This window comes from Peromyscus californicus, unplaced genomic scaffold (assembly GCF_007827085.1).
Source record: "Peromyscus californicus insignis strain IS unplaced genomic scaffold, ASM782708v3 Scaffold_9__1_contigs__length_137607984, whole genome shotgun sequence".
Classification (NCBI taxonomy): domain Eukaryota; kingdom Metazoa; phylum Chordata; class Mammalia; order Rodentia; family Cricetidae; genus Peromyscus; species Peromyscus californicus.
Window position 1 is genome coordinate 97877479 of NW_026294617.1, and position 20443 is coordinate 97897921.

The window sequence follows — 20443 nt, forward strand, 5'->3', positions numbered from 1 at the left end:
ATGAGTCACGACTAAGAAAACAGGCTGAAAAGAGGTGTCAGTGAAGGATGGGGAGAGTCAATGATTGATATCTTTGGGCCTCCCCAACACCTGAGGTCATCACAGCACCAGAAGACCTTTCCAGGTCTCTAGCTGCCCTCAGCCCACATTGGGGCAAACATTACCCAAAATGCCACAATTCTGGCTTCAGGCATTGTGCCAGGAGGCTTTCAGTATCATGACTCATAGGCCAACTGTTATTTGTAGAACACTGAGTCAGCGGCAGATTCTCAGCAAGTCTGTCTTTGAAATGCCTAACACCACCTCAACAGTCCTGATATTGCTCTTGCCTCTGTATTCATAATTTCCTTGAAATTCAAAATCAGTGGCATTTTTTATGTTATTGTTGTTAAAGACTTAGGGAAGGGCTGGAAGAATGGCTCAGTGAGTAAAGTGCTTGCCTTGAAAGCATGAGGACCTGGGTTCGATTCCTAGAACCCACATGAATAAAGACAAGTGTGATGACAAGAAGCTTGTAATGCTCACACTGGGTGGTGGTGACAGGGAGATCCCCAGTGCCCGCTGGCCAACCAGATGAGCCTATTTGGGGAACTCCTGGCTAGTGAGAGACACAGTCTCATAAAACAAAAACAAAAAACACAAGGTGGCTAGAGCGTGAGTAACCACAGCTGAGGCTGGATCTGGCTTCTACACGCACATTCACACAGGTGCACACATATGAACATACAAAGATTCAGGGGGAGGTTAGAGCGGTGGCTTCCACACCAATCACAGCAGGGTTCTGCCAAACACTGACTAGAATAATTCCTGTTCTAAGCTCCTGGCTACTTATCTGAATAGAAGGACAATAAAATGTTTTTCTAGTAATAAAAGGCCAAATATAAGGTTCAAATAAGAGACAACGCAGAAGGGGGTTTCAGCGGCCATTTCTCCAGCAATGGTGCTCCTTGGATGGCGGTGTGGGCACAGCTGCAGGCTGAGCCCTCTTCCCCCTGGACAGCCTCCTGCCTCGGGGATGGTAACTAGAATGCCACTTTGCTCTGTTACCCACTTTCTCAACAAGTTCCTTCTGAGACACGAGGTCTTCTCCTGCCCCTGGAAGACTCTTCCACCTACTGTTCCTCTTAGATAAGAAAATGTCCTCAAATCACTTCAACAGGAGACAAAAAAGTAGTAACACATGTAATTAAAGATGCAAATAAATTGTGACTTTTTTTACCCGACCAATGTGGTTTTTTTTAAAGTACATGTAAGAAAATTGTATGTACTACAGAATATATTCATAAGTCTGACACTCATCTTCAAGCCTGGAGACTTTAGGTATACATAGGATAAAACCTTAAAATTTTATAATAGGCTTCTGAAAGAAATGGAGAGTAAGACTGGAGAGAGAAAGGATAAATTTGCTAGAAGCACTGACCAGAGCAGGCCAGCTGTAAGCAAGCAGGTGTTTCCAGCCTCTCTCCTTCTAAAGGTTTCTCCCCGGGATGAACATGGAGGAAGATGAAGGAGTGAGGGTGGTCGTGAGGCCAGGCTGTGGCTAAAGTACCTGTATCCAGCCTGGCATATGAAAAGAAGAAAAGGCAAATATGAGCCGAAGGGTTGAGACTAAGTGAAGTGACTGTAAGTGCTCAGCCCTAGATGGAACATCATGAGATTGGGGACTTAGGTCAGTGGTAGAACCCTGGCCTAGGGAGACAACACTACCAAAAGAAATATATATGTATCAAAAATTTAAAAATAAAATAAAATAAACCAAGAGAGGGTATCTTTATTATTCACCCACCCACCCCCACCCCCCCACCCCCGCTTCACCAAGACTCAGGGCACATCAAGTAAGAGGATGAGAAAGAATGTAAGAGCTGAAGAATAGAAAGGGATGCTGCTAAATGCTGTCTTCCAGACATGACATAACCCTTGCACTCATGAACTCACACAGCTGTGGTTCCTTGCCCAAGACCTGCACAACACGAAGCCAACCAAAATTCCAGCACAGAGTAAGAAGGAGCCTTCAAGGCCACACCCATTCCTGGGAAGCTATTGGCAGTTGATAGCTGCTGGGAGAGGGAAAGTTGTTCTTCTTTAATACTGTGGCCACTGGGTAGTTATCCATGCTCCAGGGGATGGCCCACACCCATGCATATGTGAGCAGCACTGGTTGAACATAAGGTGTCATTCTTTAAAAAGAAGAGATCATCAAGTTCCAAAGAGGAAAAGCCAGGGTTGAGGAGTATCCAGAGCGAAGTTGAAAAGGGAATATGGGGGAGTGGCTATGAACATGTTTCATTTTATACATGGAATTCATTTTATACATGCTCAAACAGTAACATTTTTGAAAAATGTATCCCTATAGGTGTCAGAATTAGGAGGCTAAAGAGGCTGCCTCCAGGCCTTACAGTATCCCTGTCATTTGGATTTGCCTGTCTTACACTATAGAATCACAGTGTCTCCATCATCCTTCTCCATGCACACTGATTCCTCTAGCAATGTGGCACTCTGGAGGTTAATGAGATGGACAAAGTAGCCATGATTCCTCCCATGAGAGCACCTTGCATTGCTCAGCTAATGTTCTACATTCTGCTAATGTGAATGACAACTGTGGAATTTCCCAGTGCCGAGGAAGGCAAAGGGTATCATCAAACATCCCAATAGCCCCCATTCTCCTTTCCCAGTCGGTGTCTCTATCATTGTAGAAATAGCATCATTTTTTAACAGAATTATGACAAACACCACAATAGCCTCATTTTCCAGCAGCACTAAAGTACATTTTTAAGATGCATTTCATATCAAAGCCACTCTAATTTCAGCCTTTTGGAGTCTTTAGTCTCCTTCTCTCAAGCAGCAGCCTGTGTTTCTGAAAGCCACTGGGAGAGGAGAGGAATGCAGGCAGCATCTGCCAGGGACAAGACGCTGCCTCCCAAGTCTTTAGTGATTCACAGGTTGTAAATGTGCTTGATGGTGTATTTGTGTGTTTATACCATTAAAATGGCTAGCCATTTACAACTTTCAAATGGTTAGTAGTTGATAGTACTCCATGCTTAATACAGTCACAAATGCCAACATCACATTTCTTACCCACATCCCTTTTGATAACTACTATTTTGATTTCTACCCCAGAACTTCCTTTTATCTGGAATAGGAGAGGTGGACACCATTTTGTTTATTTCTACTCCCCCCACCTCAAGCAATCTTAAATAAGTACTTCAGTCACAAATGGGTATTTTCAGACTTTGAAATTACCCTCAAATACTTCTCATCTATTGGGCACAAATACTTTACAAAACAGGTGGATTTATATGGATTGTGCATGTGATTTTTGTCTATCCAACAACTATGAGTACAACACTGCATGTGGATCTCCTTATGTCAAAATACCAACTACCCACAGCCTAAAGTATCATGAAGATTATGACACTTGCATGGCCAGTTTCTTCTTTAAAATATCTTGGGGCAGGAAAAATGAGCTGACCCTATTCAGGAGGTCATTTGAATAGATTTTACAGTGCAAGATAAGGCTAATGCCTGGTTGACATTCAAACCTAGAGGATTTTATTTTCATCTGTGATTAATGGACTTGACATCCATCCCCCTCTGCTTTTGCTAAACATGTAGTTCAGGATTTATTGTTAAATACCACTGAGATCATAGGAAACTAAACTCTTTTGGATGAAAATATTGCACCAGAGGCCAGAGTTTCTCCAGAGAGTTCTGGATCACCTAAGGAAGTGTAAAGCAGTTCATGATCTTGGTCCATTTACCAAGTGTGTGAAATCTTCTAGAGTGGAAAATGGACTGCATGAGCAAGCACTATGGTAGATATGGTTGAGTGGTGAGATTTAAAATGAATTTTTAAAGAGCAGTAGAACCAGGAGGGAAGGAGATGAGGAAAGCGGCATCTCTCTCATTTCACAAGTGAATCATTTCCCATTAGCTACATTTCCACCTAACATTCCAGTCTTCAGAATCAAGAGGCACAAGCAAGGAGCTGAAAATCAAAGCACTTTTCTCTTTCACTGACTGAAAGCATTTAGAATTCTGCTCCTATCAACAAGAGACACGTTCTGCTAACCTGCTGCTGACAAGACAATGTTAGGGTCAAAAACCCCTACTTCTTCCTAGTCATTAAGAGGTCTTCTGGAGTGTGCACTTGAGGGTACTGTTCATATCTTTCTAGAGGACATAAGGTACATCACAACAAAAGTATTGGTATTTGTGGCTAAGAGACCTGGGTATAAAACCCTCTTCTTTATGGCCTTGGGTAAGTTGTTATACCTAATCTCAGATGTTTTACGTATAGAATCAGGATACGATACTTAGAATATATTCCTCACAGCATTGTTGAAACATAAAAAGAATAGCCCTCATAAGTACTGTAATGCCTTACAGAAAACAATACTCTTAAAAATATTACACACTATTTATTATATAGAAGCTGTAAGAAATACTTTTAAAATGTAAAATTTGAAAACTTCTGTTTATAGGCCTCTTGGGGTCTAAATATGGATTCCCAAGATTGACTCCTGATATGAGCAAAAAATCATTGTATAATAACAATAAAAAAAAAAGAAACATGATGAGTTGAGTAAAATTGTAGTTCTCACACTGTCCACTGTCGTAAAAAGAGAAAAGAAGCTATGCTTAGGAAGTCTCACCAACATGGCTGTCTAATCAGGACCTGAACGGGGACAATAGATGTGCTAACACAGAAGGAGAAAGGGTCACAATGCCTCAACCTTAGACAAAGAACGACAGGTAACTAAGGAGCGTTGACAGTGGGAAATAGTCTTCCCAGGGGAGATCACACCAACTGATTATCTAATACCAAAGGTCAGTCCTGAAAACAGACATGCAAGTAACAGCATATAGACTGAGTCGGTTATATTTAGAAATACTTATGTATATAGATAGATATATATATGCATGCAATAACAATTAATGAAAAAAGAAGCCAGGGATTTGAAAGAGAACAAGCAAGAGTACAAAGGAGGGTTTGGAGGGAGAAAAGAGAAGGAGGAAATGAATTTAAAATGGAAAAGGAATGTGACAATTTCAACTTTTTTTGTTAATTAGCTATGCTTTTTAGTCAGTGGATGTCCTAGTATAGCTAAAATATTGGTTAATAGTAGCAAAGAAAATAATGAACCAAGACATGAAGGTGCATTCAGGTGATGCCATTATTTACAAAGGGAAATCAACTGTTGCTAAATGAAACCTTCATATGTGAGTTCCAGTCACTACCTGTGTGTGGTAACTGACTGAGTGTCAGTTAGGAAATGAAACATGAAATGTGAGCATCCTTTTGCAACACAGTACATATTTTCCTTTACTAGTGTATGCTTCTGCGAGAGCACTGCCTCTGACTTAGAGCATAGAAGTGATTGGTTTTGAGATTAGACATGTAACCAAGAGAAGAGCCTGTTGCAAAAATTAGCTCTGTGGCCAGGCTCTGGCCACAGCACATACAACACATGATGTGCACACTGCATGGAGTCCTCTCCTTCTCTCTGAAGAACAAAGAGCGTCCTGGATGGGAGATATTAGCAGTTCTTAATGGAGGTTCTAATTTCTACTTAGAAACAGACAGTAAGAGGTCAACTCAATCTGAAAACACATAGTGGTCATGCCATTTTCCAAGGGGTGCTGTTCAAACATCTCACTCCTGTTCTTTGACTGGGATGCAATTCCGACCTTAATTATGGTGTTCTGAGTCTGTGACAGGTACCTTTTTTACAGGCTTCTTGCCAGGATAAAGCAGTCCCCCTCCCCAACACTACACTTAATTAGCGCTAGAGTAATTAACTCTTTCTAGGTTTGATTTCCTTTTGCCATTAAATTTCGATTCTAAGTAGATATATCTGCTGTGCTTTTAGAATAAAGAGGCTGTGGCAAGAACTTGCTATTCCCATGGCAAAACTTTACTCTAGTTTCAAAAATACACATTACCTGAGGCTATGGCTCCATTGCCTTGCCAGCATGAGGATATAAAGTCATTCTCCCCAACCCCCAAACAGACAGATGTGGCCAGAATGTGCTGTAATCCCAGCACTGGGGAGGCAGAGCCAGCAGGGTCTCTGGGGCTTGTTGGTCAGCTTGTCTAGTCAAACAGGTGAACAACCGTTCAATGAGAGACCCTGCCTCAAAAAAAAAAAGATGGAGAATGGTAGAGAAAGACTTTTGACATTAACCTCTTGGTTCTGTACATGTCTACCCAAACTGGGGGAGAGAGGATGTTGTCTTAACTTCGGTACAGCCACTGTGCCTTAGTCTACCGCTATTTCAGCCAGCAATTGCACCTCGGCGGTTACCGGCCTGCTTCCCTAGCAGCAGCCTGGCTGCTCAGGCTGCAGCCTGGTGGGAATTCTGTTCCTGCAGGCACAGGCTCTGTCACTGCAACTCAAAGTAGGTTTAACTAACTCTCTATCGTCTTACTTATAAATAAGACTCAAGATTCAAAGGCTGAGGTACAAAACTACCAGCTCAGAGAGGCTGGATCGTACCTAGCTGACCTTCTCCCCTTGCTGGCACCTCTGAAAGATCCATGCTTCCGCTTCACTAAACCGGAAAAGGCTGCGCCACTCCAGATCCCTCCCTGCCACTTCCGGTGTCTGTCTATCTCTCCTAGATGCCCTCTGATGCTCTATGGTTACTTTTTGCCAATTAGTTGCTAAGGCAGCCTCCTAACCCAAGGTTAATTTTACTTAATTGATGCAAATGCAAACTCAGGGTTCATAATGTGATCAAACATCACCCAACAAGGGGATCGTGAACACAGGTACACACACACACACACACACACACACACACACACACACACACACACACACACACACACACACACTCTAAATAAAACTGTGTGTTAAGAAGCACATAGGAGCTTATAGGAACACTTGCACGGGTCAGTGGGACACACTGAAACACACAAAACAAACCGTTCATCTCTAACCTCTTTGAGTTTCTATTTTCCAACATGCACAATGGAAAAAGATTTTCATACATGAGCGGTAGCTACAATTGTGCCTGGCATACACCAGGTGCTCAATAATTGTGAGGCAATTTTTCTAGTCCTCCATATCTCCCACCATGAAAGAGGATACTCTGCATTTTAATTCAAGACTGTCGAAGTGCACAGAACAGCTGTCAATCTGACAGGCTTTCAAACCTGGAGCACCCCACCACCATCCTGCTCCTCAGAGAGTGTCCTTTTGGGTGACACTGTCTGTTCGTAGATCTAAGAGGAGAGATGACAGGCCTGACTTGAAACGGGGAAAGCTGGGATATGAAAGGTTACACTGAGTGATACTGAATGCTAGGAATGGCTGAGGAAAAGAATTCACTCTTCATTAGCAAAACCCAAATAAAACTTGATCACATTAGGCACACCATGACAAAGAATAATTCAACCAGTGGCTCCTTTTAAGATAAAGTATAAAGTTTCTTTGTGAAAGTAATTTAGAGAAAGGTGAGAAAAATTCTTCTAGCTAAGAATGGTTCTTGCACTCAGACTTAAAAAAAAAAAAAAACCTGGAGATTTTTCTAAAGTGATAGGTGTCCTTGTTTTTAAACATTTTTTTTTCCAGAGCTGAGGATCGAACCCAGGGCCTTGCGCTTACTAGGCAAGCACTCTACCACTGAGCTAAATCCCCAACCCCCGTTTTTAAAAATAAAATCAAACAGTTAGGAAAGAAACAATGACAAAGTTTAAGAGTCACCACTCTCCAAACTAACCATCCCCAAATAGTACTGGTTAATAACCAGACGCCACTGTTTAGGGTTCCTCTGTGCTCATGTTTGCAGTGGTGGCTTTCTTCTTCTTGAATTATCCACATAAAAAGTAGAAACAAAAGAAGGGGAACAATCATTCACTGTAAGACATTTCTTTATCAAAATTTTTGAAAATATCTCTAACGTGAATTAAAGGTATTGTGGGAAATGTCAAAATCCTTTTGATTTTAGATGGAACCTATCCATGTCTGCTGTACTCAGACATGAAATAGTGTACTTAACTATCCCCTCATCTCAGACCACTTTGCTCTCTTATTGTCTCACTGTTAATGTCTGTAACAATTGCATTCTACTGAGACCCTGTTTCAAGTTTCAGTTCCACATTTAAATGAATGGAGTGCTCCTAAGTGGGCCAGAAGTTTATGCATGGATATGTCTTCCTCCACCATGTGTATTGAGACGCAATATTATTTTCTTCTACTCAACATGTCTTACTTTGTTTCTTGACTAGCTAGATGAGATCATCCAGTTAAATTTATTCATTTGTTTTTATAAGTTCTTTGTTCTGTTATGCCTTGAGAGCATTCTGTAACCGTGACAATTATTGGATCAAATGTTCTTCTAGAACGTAACTGATATATATTTCTAATGTTGAGTTTGTAGAGGAAAATCTAATGTCAATTTAGTATTCTTCCCATTGTATATGCTTGAGTTTTGTTTTGATACCCATTTACTTGTTTAGCTCAGTAACTTCACTAGAGTGCACACTGGTATTGATTTCTAACAATCTGAGTGATCAATAATGTAAGTTCAATTGATGTTCAGGCTCACATCTTTAGATTGATTGAAAAGATGTTTCTATTTTACTTCTGTATGATTATTTCTGCAATATGCATTAATATTTAGAATCATCTACAAAGCCAAGAAAATGTGCTAAAATACACCACAGCTGCCCAGTGTACCATGTGAATGGGAACCAAAGAAAGTGAACTTTAGAAATCTAATAACTGGGACTGGGGAGGTGGCTTCATAAATAAAGCTCTTGCCACACAAGCAGGAGAATGGCAGTTTGGATCCCCAGAACCTACATAAATGCCAGGCAGGCATGGAGAGCTGCCTCTGATCCCAGCCCTCTAGAGGCTGAGATGGGGGATCCACAGAGCAAGTTGTCTATCGAGACTGGCTGAATTGTTATAATGCTCCAGGTTCAGCTGTTGACCTGGCCTCAATACATAAGATACAGGAAGATACCATTCGTGAGCCTCTGGCCCTCACACTCATACTTGAATACCCAGGTGCACCCATACACAAACACATATACACATGCAAAACAAACACTCTAATATTAGACAAAGCAGATTTTAAAGGACCATCATAAAGGAAAACATTTTGTAATGTTAAATTGAAAAAGAAAATAAACTTGCTTTATATGTGTAATTATATAATCACATACTAAATAAAAATTTTGTATGCTTAATAATTATATGCTTAATAATATAATTACAAAACTAATAGAATTAATAGAACTAGATTGATCTATGATCATAGTAGGGAATCCTCACACATCCTTTCAGTATCTAATTCAGCAAGCAGATATTGAAATATCATAGACAAAAGATTTGATAATATTTTAATAAATTTATTTATTTTATATCCCAGTCACAGTTTCTCCTCCCTCCTCTCCTCCCAGTCTCTCTCCCCCACCTCCCCTCTGCCCCCCCATCCACTCCTCCACTTCTATTCAGAAAAGGGCAGGTCTTCAATGAATATTAACAAAGCATGGCATATCAAGTTACAATAAGAATAAGAACCTCCCCTTGTATTAAGGCAGGGCAAGGCGGCTCAGTATAAGAAATAGGGTCCCAAAAGACAGTAAAAGAGTCAGAGACAGCCCCTGCTACTACTGTAAGGAGTCCTACAAGAAGACCAAGCTACACAACTGTCACATATATGCACTATGCCTAGGTCACTCCCATGCAGGCTCCCTGGTTGTCGGTTTAGTTGCTATGGGTCCCTATGAGCCCAGGTTAGTTGATTCTGTGAGTTTTCTTGTGGTGTCCTTGACCCCTCTGGCTCCTACAATCCTTTCTTCCCTCTTCTACAGGATTCCCCAAACTCCACCTAATGTTTGGTTGTGGGTCTGCATCTGTTTCTGTCAGTTGCTGGATGAAGCCTCTCTGATGACAATTGGGCTAGGCACCAATGTTCACAGAGGATGGGACAGTTCAGGCTATGTATCTGCTATCACTAGAAGTCTTAGTTGGGGTCATCTTTGTAGATTCCTGGGAGATTCCCTTGTGCCAGGTTTTTGATAATATTTTTAAGAAGCAAGATCTATATGGCATTACATATAGACAAATAAAACAATACTGTATGTAAATATTATTCACCTGAACTGCAGAAGATATCAATATTTTAATGCAAAATGAACATTTCCAAAATTAACAATATGCTTAGCTAAATGCATCTTGAGAGCTGGAGAGATGACTCAGTAGGGAAGAGCACTTGCTGCACTCGCAGAGGACCGAGGTTCAGTTCCCATCATCCACGAGGCAGCTCATAGCCACCAGTAACTCCAATGCCAGGGAATTCAATACCCTACCCTATTTTGGTCTCTGTGGCCATGAGGCATGCATATGGCACACACATATACATGCAAGCAAACACTCAAAAACATTTAAAAAATTAAGTTAAAAAATTAGTGTTGACCCAGAGATCAGTTTTTAGAAGATAAATAGCAAACTTCAAATATTTGGAAACTACACTGTATCCACATTCAATAAGTGAAAGAATCCACAAAGGAATCTAGATTCCTTAATCTTAGTGAGACAAATACATTAAAATGCATAAATATAGCAAAAGCATTGCTTATTAAATGTATTGAGAATACATTTAATCTCAAAATGTGAACAAATACCATTGGTATCATTGAAGAATGGCTAATTAAGTATAAATAAATCAGAAGGAATTTGGATTTAAAGGTAAGAATATAAATTAATGAACCAGAAAAAAATGAACATATAGCAGAGAAAATTATCAGAGGTCGAAGTTTATTCTCTGAACAAAATGTTAAAGTTGATAAAGTTCTAATGAGATTCATCAGCCTAAAAAAGAAAACAAACCAGGTACCAAACTCACTCAGGGATGTAAAAGGCATCACTGCAGGTACCATTTTTAAAAGAAAATATCGTTCGTATCTTCATGAAAGTTCATTTGAAAATTTAGAACTCCTTGAAAAATGTAGTGTGTCAAAGGTAATGAAAAAATGGAACCCCACATGGTAGTGCATATCTCTTAGACCTAGAATCTCATCCTTAAGATACTGAGGCTGGACAATTTCCTGGGTTATATAAGAAGACCTGGGAGAGGGAGGAAGCGAAAGAAGTGGCAAAGAGACAAAGAGAATTTGACAAACCCCACCTATTAACTAATTGAATTATTTAACTAAACATACCATTCAAATCTGAAGGGCTTTATTGGTGAATTTTATCAACATTTAAAAAACACAGAACAATAATTTTTTGCTTAGTCTGAGAGGATGGAAAGGGAGACCACATCCCAAAATGATTTTTAATTAGACAGCAAATCATGTTTACCAAACTCAATAAAGATGCTTCATGAATGGCTTGTGTGTGTGTGTGTGTGTGTGTGTGTGTGTGTGTGTGTGTGTGTGTGTGTGTGTGTGTGTGTTTGTGTATGTGAGAGGGGGGTGGACACAAATGAGAAAGGCACCTAGGTAACTTCTAATTTCTCAGACCCACTGAGCTGTCTCTGCAGCCCCAACAGCAGCTATTTTAACCACCACACATTGGAAATAACACAAATGACTATGTAAAGTTAAATGAGAGTAAGAAATCAACCGGGGTGTATTCACAAAACAAAATGTTACATAACAATAAAGGTCAGCAGACTTCTGCTACACAAAGGTGACGTGGATGACTCTCCCATGCATAATGGCAAGTGAGTGAAAGCTTCGGGTTTATTGCCATGTGTGAAATGTTCTCAAAGCCAAGAAGACTATTATAATAAGAACTACAACAGCAGGAGCATAACTCGAAGAAAGGCTTGAATGAGGCGGAGGTGGGCCTGATAAAGTTCTATTAAAGTATGCTTAAAATCCTTATAATTCCTACAAGTTTTTCAATAAACCCATCAAAGTGGTATATGTACCTGGTGCTTAACTCCCAAGAATGGAACAGAAATTGATCCCTGATTAAGAAGGTCACTCTGCTACTTCAAATCTCTTGCAGTGGACAGACACTTCCTGTCAGAGGAGCCAAATATCAAAAGGCAAGAGGTTAAAACGACTTAAAATTTCACCATTCTTGAATCAAATGAAAATGTTACAGACTCCAGAGACCGTTCTTAGCTTTAGACTTTTCCAGTGACCTAAAGGTAGCCATTTGAAATTAGTTAAATAACATTATATTCAACCTTTCAAAATGAAGGGTTTTGCCTTTTTATGAGATATTGGCATTTTCAGCATCAAGGAGGTACACAACCTTCTTGACACAGTGATTCTCCAAAGAAACCATTTCTTTTCTCTTTTAAAGTAATATGCTTACCAACAGTCCAGCCACGACCTGCAAAGACCCGCAGTAAGATGTGCCCACAGGGGAAAGAGGGAGAAGTGTTAAGCTGCAGTCCATAAAACAAGAGCATCATAGTAATAATCCCTACAGAAAGCCAACTAAACCCCTTTCTAGTTTGCTAGTTTGGGTTTGGGTCTGCTTTTGCAGCATCACAATGCATATTGATGACAATAACAGTAAATAATATTTCTTCATATATGGATCCTTCTATTTCAAAGAACTTCCCATTGTCAGGTTTCCTATGAAAAGCAGAATCTCTTGAGAATCCCCTTGATTTAAATCCCAATGAGTTTTGTATTTTATCATGTTTTGTTTCATGGCACTAGGCTAGAACTCAGGGCCTTTCAGAAGGTAGGTAAGTGTTCTACCTCTGAGCTGCAACCTTGGCTGTGATGGGTAATGTTCACTGTCGAGTTAACTAAACTTGAATCACCTAGAAAGCATACCTCTGCACCCATTTATGAGTATTTCCAGGGAGCTTTAACTGAGGAAGTAAAGTGTTGGTAGCACCCTGCCATGAGCCTGGGTCCTAGACTGAACAAATGGGGGAGAGGAAGAAAAGCATCAGCCTTCGTTTCTCTGTATGTCAATCATACCTGTGGACACAATGTGACCAGCTGTCTGACCCTCCCATTACCATGCCTTCCCTACCATGATAGCCTGTACCGTCAAATTGTGAGTCAAGGTGAATGCTCTCCTTCCGTATTTTGTCCCTCTTTTACTATTTTATTTTGAGACAAGTTCTCACTAAATTGCTCAGGTTGGTCTTAAACTTTTTGTCCTCTTGCCTTGGCCTCCCAAGTATCTGGGACTACTGGCCTATGCTACCAAGAAGATGAGTTTGGTTATGTCATGTGTATTTTAGCAGTAGTAAGCACCCAGAGAGAGCTTATGAGAGGACTGACCTGAGTCCATGTAAACTGATCCAAGATGCGTCTGTAATAGAGCTGACAAGAAGCCTAGATTGCACCCTGTGACCTTGGCAAATGACAGCACTTAATATGTGTGATGGTTTGAATAAGAATGGCCCACACAAGCTCATAGATTCCAATACTTTGTCACTAGGGAGTGGCACTATTTGAAAGGATTAGGAGGTGTGACCCTATTGGAGTAGGTGTGGCATTGTTCAAGGAACTGTGTCACTGAGGTGAGTTTTGGTGTTTCAAAAAGCTCAAGCCAAGCCCAGTGTCTCTCTCTGCCTGCTCCCTGAGGATCCGGTTGTAGAACTCTCAACTACTTCTCCAGCACCATGTCTACCTACATGTCATCATGCTCCCCATCATCATGAGAATGGACTAAATCTCTGAAACTATAAGCAAGCCCCAATTAAATGCTTTCCTTTATAAGAGTTGCTACAGTCATGGTGTCTTTTCATAGCAATAGAACACTGACTAAAATAGTATGATAGTCTCCTTTGATTTGTACAGCAACCTATCTGGTCAGGAGCAATGAGTTTCCTCACCAAAATGCCTATCCCATAATAGGCACTTGGTAACACTTGCATAATGAGTAAATATAGTCATAAATGGACAAATAAGAGAAGACGTAAGGCAGGAACCCATTGTCCCAGCCATAGGACGGAAACAAGGATTGAGTTTACCTAAGGTCCCATAGTGACTAATTAGAAAAACTGCGCTGCAAACCTCAATCTTCCTCTAAGCCCAGAGCTCTCTCCTCAATTCCAGCAGCACTCGTGACAATATTTGCTTGCCTTGACCTGGGTGTGGGCATTTTATCTTCATTTTGTGTGTGTAATTTGTTCTGTTAGAAAGTGTCCAGATTCACTCAGCTTGGGAAGAAACCTGGTAAACAAGTTTCATGCACATGCTGATAGAACGTGATATTTTAAATATTCCCAAAGTGTGATAAAATGCAGAGCCCCTGAATTTTTGTAGTATGTATGTTTAATACAAAATAAAAATATCACCACAGAAAGTACTGAGCAAACAAATCCCCCTTCCTTCCTTTCCCCTCCTTGAAGCTGCAGCCTTAGAAAACTAAACATAGCCAGATAAATGTCTTTCCCAGAGACAATATGGTAATACCAAAGTAGCATATTTGGTCATTGAACTAAGGTTTAGAGAGTTTCTTAAGCTAGCTAACATCTGGGAAGTTCATGCACCTTACCTTTAATGATGGATATGTGTTTATTGTGGCCAGTGTGCTGCAAAACCCACATGCACGTCCACAGAATCGGAGAATTGCCAGATACATGTGCAGAATTGAAATCATTTTGAACTATGGGTAAGTAAATGAGCTTTTGAATCCGAAGAACTTTAAATGGCAAGAATCATGCCAGTGGAAGAGGATGCTAGGAATGGATCTAGCAATAGTGAGGACAGAAAAACCAGCAAACTCAGGTGGCGCTGCCATTCTCAAGGAGTTGTGGCAGGAGAAGCCTGGCTGTAAGAGCCCATTAAGGGAGGCTGTGCTTCCCTGCACATGACCCAGCGACCACTGACAGCACTACCTCCCTTTCTGTAACTGGAGCACAAATGGACCCAGAAGCCCAGAAGGAGAGAAAACATTTCAATTAGTTATAAACTACACACCGAGTGAAGTTCCTAGAAATAGTCCAGCAGAGTGAAAAACAGCCTGGACTAAGGGACACGTTCTATGAAATGGTTCAGACTGAAAGCTTTGCGGCCAGTTCATGTGTGTTGACTGTCTATATCTTTAGTTTTATTATTGACATCTTTTTCTTCAATTACACTTAAATATTGGTTTCCAGTATGTTTAGAGAGAATCAATTTATTTTTTCATATTTATGTCCAATCATCAGTGCTCTACCAGGTATGTCTAACCTGTAGTCCTCAGGCTTCATCTATCCCAGGGTAACAATGGATGTCACCAGTCCATAAATGCAAATGATGGCATCCTACAGCAATGCCGGCAGCCTGGACATCCCTGCTTCTGAATGTCCCTTCCCACTGATCTTGGGAACTGCCTAGGGTTCCAAACAGAGAAATCCTTTCCTATCTTCAGTTGAGGTTTCCTCTGATTTGCTTCCAGCTCTTTGCACATGCTCATGACAAGCATCCCGCTTCCATCCTCGCTCCTTCAGTATCTTCAGATAGGTCTTGAGCTAATGTCTTAACTTCTGGAACAGCTTCTCCACTTTGATCCTCTGCCTCTACGATCCCCACTGATTCAATCAATCTAAGTGCCTCCACTGATGTTTCTGCAGCAGCCGTTTGTTAGTATTGATGCCCTGGCATTGAACGTTGCATGAAATGAAACAACTTTTTGCATTACATAGCCCCACCCACCCCCGGACAGGCTGTAGTTTCTATGAGGCAAGAAGATTGACTTATCTTCCTCTATCATCAGTTATTATTCCTACCTATCATCTATCCCAAGCTTCTATAGCATGCACACCATGATGATTAATTTTAACTGTCAGCCTCACAGTAACAATATACACATTTGGGTATGTCTGTGTGAGCATTACCCAAGAGGTCTCTGAGCTGGGCAGTGATGGTGCATGCCTTTGATCCCAGGACTTGGGAGGCAGAGGCAGGCGGATCTTTGTGAGTTCGAGGCCAGCCTGGTCTACAGAGCAAGATCCAGGAAAGGCACAAAGCTACACAGAGAAACCCTGTCTCGAAAAAAAAAAAAGAGGTCTCTGAGAAGAGAAGACGTACCCTGAATATGGGCAGCACAAACCCGTAGATCAGAAGCCCAGGGTGAATCAAAAATGAAAAGGAGAAGGCTTGTCCAGTGCCAGCATCTTCCTGGCTGTTGATCTTACTGGAATATGAACAAGTTCCTGTGGCCACAGCTATGGGGCACTCCTGCAGCCATGCCTTCCCAACTACGGTGGACTCTTCTGAACCCTAAGTCAGATAAACCTTTCTTCTCTCAAGTTGATTCTTGTTGGATATTTAGTTAACAGCGATGAGAAAAGTAACTATGTATACGAGAAAAGTAACTATGTATACCTAAGGTACCTCAAACTACTTGTCGAATGGAGACACGGGTCAATGAATATGTTAAATGTAAGCTTCTCAATATGGCTTATGGAGCATGATATGGAATTTCAGCCTATTAACTTCTCTGGTTTCTTATCTTGTCACTGTGTGCAGAACTATCTACTCACCCACTATTATGAATCAGTTTCCGGTCCCGAAAACATCATTCTCCCTTTGCCTGTAAGAATTGGTATATATTAATATTTTTGGCCTGAAATTGCTTCTCCAATTGTATTTTTCCAGAAAAGTACATGCTTATCACACAAGCTCTGTTTTACAGGTTTTCATGTCTTCAACTCTGTCTTCTTACCTAAACTAAATTAGGTACTCATCCAAAATAAGCTTGCTCCCTTGAACCCTTCACAGCCTATCAGATGTATCTCCTTCTAGAGTTCTGGTCCTAGTCGGTATATTCTTACGGATGGTAAGCTCTCCAGAGCATGGACCACATCTGCTCACTTGGTTGTTATATTTGCCACAAAGTAGACACTGGATAAATATTTGAATGAAACAAGCATTTAAACTATATTGAAAAACACAAACAACAAAGTGTGCAGTATCCATCAGGCAGTACCTTCCCTTTCCTTCCATCAGAGAGCTAATGAATCTTTAAGGAAATGTCAATGCTCTGATTCTTCCTGGATCCTCTTTTTCCTTTCTCTCATTTTGATAAACCACCCAGAGTAACTCTTCTGAATCCTATGCTGTCAAAAACTTGAAGGCCTGGTTTCTCTCCTTGGAGATTTTAATTTCAAGTTTCATTGTTAAAATCACTCAAAGTTCACACTTGAATTTTCTAGTCTTCAATAACGTATCTGTAGGACCCTGGCTCATGTTCTGCTCACTGCCTATATCCAGATCCAAACAAATGATAAATATGGGCCTTGCCCCCCTGCCTTTCTTCTTTTGCCTACAAATGGAATGCACACACTAGCATCATCACATCCCTTTCTACTGGGTCCACCTAGTCTGCATCTTTCAGGAATGAATGTGCTCAATACTCAATGGACTCTTCAGATCCCATAATACCAGGATGAAGAGAGCATCACTAGATTGAACACGATATTTGCTGTCTCAGGTGTGTTGAGTTTCATACCTTGACTTTAGACACCAAATAACATCATGCTCATTACAGATAGATACAGTGCACCTTCAGGAAATAATCCATGAGGAAAGTTTAATCAGCGCAATCAGCCACCCTTCTGGAGCAGCTCTCCAGCTGCATATTGACAATAGGCCAGCTGCCTCAGCTCTGACTCTGAGAACTCATATCCCTATGAGTTGGCTGATATCCCTACTGGTTCTCATTAATCCAGTCATTTGCCAACAGGTTTTCAGACAAATCCACTCCCTTTCCCTCCTTCTTAGAATCACAGCCAGCCTACACTCCCTAGACACTTTTGGAGTTTACCAAGGAGTACATAACTCCAAAGAAACTAGATTCCATCCAATATTCCCTCCCTGCTGGGGTCCCATACTCAGCAGGCAACCTAGATCCTGAATTCAGATAATTCCAAATTCTATTGTCCTAAACCTAGGGATGGTAGAGATGTCCTATTCATAGAACTGCCTAGACACCACATCATTTCCTGTGTGACTTTTAAGCCCTTCTGTTTGCTGTTTAATTTTCACTATTAAAATTGTTCCATTGAACACCTAAAAATGGGTTCTTTTTCCTAAATGGATATACTAAATGATATGCCCTGAAATCTATAAAAATAATCAATCAATACATATTTTATAGGAAATAAGATTTTAATAACAAAATTTAAGTCCTTGTGCAAAATAATTATAATTCACTGCTATTGGACCAACTTCTCCTTCTGGAAACCCCACTGTTCATTCGGCATTCCATCTCTGTATTTTGTTTTTTCCATACCAAATTGTTAAAGGAAAGTAATTTTAGTTCATATTTTAATTTAGAAAAGGTCCTGTTAAAATTAAAATCTCAAAATGGAAGTCACTAGATTAAGGACAGGGGTGGTGATTTAAGGGAAAGTTGGAAAGCCCCTATTTTAAAATCTGCTGTATTTTACAGCAGAGAAATTAAGAGAGCTTGACAAGTAGAAAATGCTTGGATGTCAACCAGATGATCCAAATCTTCTTTTTTTTTTTAACTTTTTATTGATTCTTTGTGAATTTCACATCATGCACTCCAATCTCATTCAAGAAAAAGCATTTTTTAAAGATCTGAAATTCAAACAAGTACCAAAAGAAAAAGAAAAACCCCTCTATAAAAAAAAAACCAACAAAACAAAAACAGCTTTTGGGGGAATTCTAGAATCAGTCCAGGTGTGATTTTTCTTCATGCATTAAATCTAATCACATGTAAGTTTTTAAGGCTCTCCTGTAGGCAATTTGGTCTCCTGAAGCAATTTAACAATCTTTAAAGCATCATCCTTTAAAAGGAAGCTACATCTTTATTTTTTTTTAAGATTAAAACCATAAAGAATAACCATGGAGATGGATCAGTCAGTAAAATACTTGCCTTGCAAGCATAAAAATCCTGAGTTCCATCCACAGATACCAGGTGTGTTGTTGTGGGCTGGTAATCCCAGGATTGGCAAGGTGGGGTTCACTGACCAGCCTAGCCAGCTTAGCCTGCTTGGTGAGCTCCACACTAGTGAGAGACACTATTACCCAAAAAAGATGGACAGCACCAAAAAAAAAAAAAAAAAAAAAAAAAAAAAAAAAAAAAAAAAAAAAAAAAAAAACACTTGACTTGTCCTTTGGTTTCCCCACATTCATACATGCATGTCCATGCACATATGTATACACACACACACACACACACACACACACACACACACACACCATGAAGAAAACCACTGCTGGCATTAAGCCAATAGCCCTATAGCTCACAGCATTTACTAAAGCTATGGGATATCAAAGTTAGCAGAACTGTGTTCACTGAAATTAAGATTATTGAAGTGCATTCCCGTCTGTTATACCATATACAAACATCTCAAAGTCATCGAAGGTGGAGCCATCTCAAACACCCATATCAGGGGACATTATCAAGTCTCCTCAGAACCATCTCAACAAGACTAAGCCACGATCTATCAGAGTACTCACACATTTGGTGCTTTTCTTGTTCTCAAGGGCTTTCTGTCTCACCTCTACCTGAACCACTTCCAAGGTGTTTCTCAAATGGGCTGTGGAATGGTAGCCCTCCTTAACCTCTGACAGCAAACGTCAGCCCAAGCCTAAGAATTACAGAAGCCAAGGGACCACGAGGCCAAAGGGGGCATCACTCTAAAGAGAACTCCTATCAGTGCTTGTTATCTGAGTCTATCAATTTCATGTGTCTACCTAAAACACTTAGAAAATGTTTCTCTTAGTTTTGGTATTTGCATTAAAAGTCTCAGTGAAAATTTCTCAACCATGTATTCTATGTAACAAATGGTGAGAATTTCTATATTATATAAAAATCCCATCCATTGGATTCTAGAGAAAGAACAATCCAGGTTTATTTCAGTGTCTCCAGTGACTTGAGACTCCCTTCATCCCAGGGTAGCCCATTCCATTGCCTTTCAATGCTAATATGTAAAAGCATTCTCACAAATAGAACTAAATTCTCCCTCTTACTTTTAATAGCTATCATCTGTGAGCCCTTTTAATTTGGTTTTATTTATTTATTTATTATGTTACCATTATTATTTTTATTTTGAAGCAGGGTCTTCTGTACCCAAGCTGATCTTAAACTTGATATATAGCAGATGACAACCTTGAACTTCTGATCCTCTACCTCCCACATGCTGGGACTACAGCTATATACTAATCCACTCATTTGTGGTAGTGGGGATCAAACCCAGGACCTAGTACATACTAGGCTAGCACTCTACCAACTAAGCTATATTACCATATCAAAAGTATCTTTAAAAAAAATAAGGGTCTCTAGCTCAGGCTAGCTTCCAGTTGCTTATACAGTCAAGAATGACCTTGAACTTCTGATCCTTCTGATGTGCTCACACGTGTCTAGATTACAGTCCTGTCCCACCATAGTTGCTTTATGCAGCGTGGAGTATTGAACCCTGAATCTCACACATTCTAGGCAAACACTCTACCAATTGAGCCACATCTCTGACCTGGCAGAGCCATTATTATGTGCCAAAGATTGTCACTTTATATACTACTTGTGGTGGTTTGAATAAGAAT

The 20443-nt window shown here is 40.3% G+C and overlaps 1 protein-coding gene across 50 annotated transcripts in view; it reads right to left on the reverse strand.

The window, feature by feature from the left end:
- Positions 1-20443, reverse strand: part of LOC128105112 (uncharacterized) — a 211601-nt gene that overhangs the window by 116076 nt on the left and 75082 nt on the right. For 44 of the 50 annotated variants that reach the window (XR_008216259.1, XR_008216253.1, XR_008216237.1 and 41 more), the window contains exon 4: positions 16414-16463. The exons of 5 other annotated variants lie outside the window; for them this stretch is intronic. The gene's annotated coding sequence lies outside the window, so the exon portion shown is untranslated. Of the gene's footprint in view, positions 1-1420; positions 1561-16413; positions 16464-20443 lie in introns of all 50 variants that reach the window. One more of the 50 variants, XM_052729987.1, reaches the window with a different exon arrangement.